Genomic DNA, 2,818 nt, shown 5'->3' on the forward strand with positions numbered 1-2,818 from the left:
ACAATAGCACCTGTGTCACTCTTTGTGCCAAGCAGCAAGCTGGGAGAGATAGGAGTTTTGGTCTGATTCAGCAGGTCTCCTCCTGTCTTCAGTAAGGTGCAGATAGGAGCCTAGGAAGCTAGCTGCCTCTTACTGTGCAGTCAGACCCATAGGTCCATCTAGCTCAGTACTGACTAATGAAAGACCATGTCCTACCCTCCACACTCTGGTGTTAAGATCAGTAGAGGGGGCTCTCTTAGTAACTCCATCAGAAGTTCAGGTGTGTTTGTGGCTGTGTGGCCCAGGAGAGGGCATTATCTGTGGCAGCCTGTGGATTGTTTTCTTCTGTGCCATTCCCTCTCCACAGACATGTATCTGGTACCTTCATAGTAATAGTTTATGCCATATGCTGGAGAGTCACCTCTTTACCCTGGCTTTGACACTTGAGACGTGTTTTCAGGACCTGCCCTATTCAAGTAACTCTCATTTCTCTTAGCTGTTTTAAATATTGCATTTTAAATTATTGTAACCTGCTCTGATTGTGAAGGGCAGTGTCTGGCAGCAGCTGTCCAGGGTTTTGGGCAGGGGACATTCCTGGTCCTACCCAGTTTCCAGGGATTGAACCTGGGCCCTTCTGCATGCACAGCAGATACTGTACCACTGAACTACAACCCTATTTATGTGCTGGAACATTTTAGCTTCTCACCTTGTCCGCTGCTGTTTTGTTACTCAAAGTAACATATATATTATTTTAGTGATAGTATATATGATACAGATATTCCTTTGCCTGAGAAGCCAGGAATCCCCCTTTTTCTAATAATTCAATTGTTGCCATCAGTTTTTATAATAGGCTCAAGGCACTCTTAGTAGGACTGAATGCTCTCAAAGCGGTTTTTGTCTCCAGTAAAAGCAGGGCCTTTATTGTGGCGGCACCGGTCATTTGGAATGTGCTTTCAACGAACAGCAGTAAACGCAAAGGTTGCGGATGTTACTCATCATCTAGATAGCCTGATAGGTAGTGCTGGAGAGGTATCAGTGGTCGTGGTGCATGTAAGCACCAATGACAAGGAAATGTAGTCTCGAGGTCCTGGAAGCCAAATTTAGGATGCTAGGTAGGATGCTATAAGCTGAGACTGGCTTACAGCTGATCTGTTCACACAGGCTTTGCCTGAGGGGTGATCCTGCTATGCTGATTTATCAACCTATTACTGTGATTTGTGATGTATTCTGTATTTGTTTTATGAAGGTTGCAGGCTTGCCATCTCTGCCTTATTAAGCACTTGTATTTATAAGTAATGTTTGACAATGTTAAAAAAAAAAGCTGCACAATTAATCAGGGGCAAATGACTTCTCAATAGTGGCACTACAACTGTAAAAATTGCTGCAAGGAACCTAAAGAAAAGCTCTGCTAGATCAGACCAAAGTCCTCTTGGACTCATTATTTTGTGAGAAGAATTCAAGCACATACCCAAAACCTATGCCCTGTTATAGTAGACCCTAATCCCCACTCAAAGAGCTATCCTTTTCATAATGGTTTAACAACCAATCCTTCTTAGGGAAATGTAGCTCTGTGTGGAGAATAGGGGCAGTACTAGGAATTCTCAGTCCCCATGATTCTTTGGCCATGACTGTTAAAAGTGGCATAAGTAAAGGTAAAGAGACCCCTGACCATTAGGTCCAGTTGTGGCCGACTCTGGGGTCGCGGCGCTCATCTCGCTTTATTGGCCGAGGGAGCCGGCGTACAGCTTCCAGGTCATGTAGCCAGCATGACTAAGCCGCTTCTGGCGAACCAGAGCAGTGCACAGAAACGCCGTTTACCTTCCCACCGGAGTGGTACCTATTTATCTACTTGCACTTTGACGTGCTTTCGAACTGCTAGGTGGGCAGGAGCAGGGACTGAGCAATGGGAGCTCACCTCATCGTGGAAATAGGTCAGCTTTATATAGTGCATATGGGACTTAAGTTTTAGCGCTTAAAGTGGATTGAAGTGGTCTATTGCCTTTTTTTGCTGTTAGTAAAGTGATGGAAATGCTCTGAAAAGTGTGGTATGAATGAATGATTAACAGCGTGATGTGTAAGGCACCCTGCAAATCGGAACAAATGCTCATTGTTCTGCAACTGTCCTGCAGACAAAACTGGAATGAATGCTTAAACAAAAGCCGGACATAGTCTAATCTCTGTGTCACCTTTGTGCAAGCAAATCAAGACGAGTGCTCAATAAACAGGTCGTCCGGAGGAGCCTAAAGTCCAGCATCCTGTTTCTCAAAGTAGCCAACCAGATGCCTATGGGAAGCCTGCAACACGACATAAGGACAATTACCCTTCTGTGGGAGAATTGCCAGGCTCCCGCACTTCCTGCCTCTTGAGAGAGGGTTGCGGGGAGTGATTAGGAAGCATTGTTCGCCTCTAGGGCTGCAGTTCCCAAAGTGGTTTAACAACGAACTCTTGAGAATGCTAGATCTGGGAGGGAAATATTAGCCTCCAAACAGCTCTCAGCACCCATAACAAACTGCGGTTCCCAGGATTCTATAGGAGAAGCTATGACCGTTTAATGTGGCATGCTTTGTATGCATACATAGCTGTCAACTTTTCCCTTTCTTGCGAGGAATCCTATTCGGAATAAGGGAATTTCCCTTAAAAAAAAGGAAAAGTTGACAGCTATGTATTCATAGCGCAGATGAGACATAATGTCCAGCTTTATGTCAATGGGCTTCAGAACTTGCTGCTTTTAGGATGCTCTTGAAAATGTTTTTAGTACAGCATTGCTGACTTATTTAAACACGCCCCCCCCCCCCCGCGCGCAAACACCCCTTTTAGTCCATTCGAAAGTTTGCAGTAG

The sequence above is a fragment of the Podarcis gaigeae genome (assembly GCF_964106915.1).
Source record: "Podarcis gaigeae genome assembly, chromosome: Z".
Taxonomy (NCBI): domain Eukaryota; kingdom Metazoa; phylum Chordata; class Lepidosauria; order Squamata; family Lacertidae; genus Podarcis; species Podarcis gaigeae.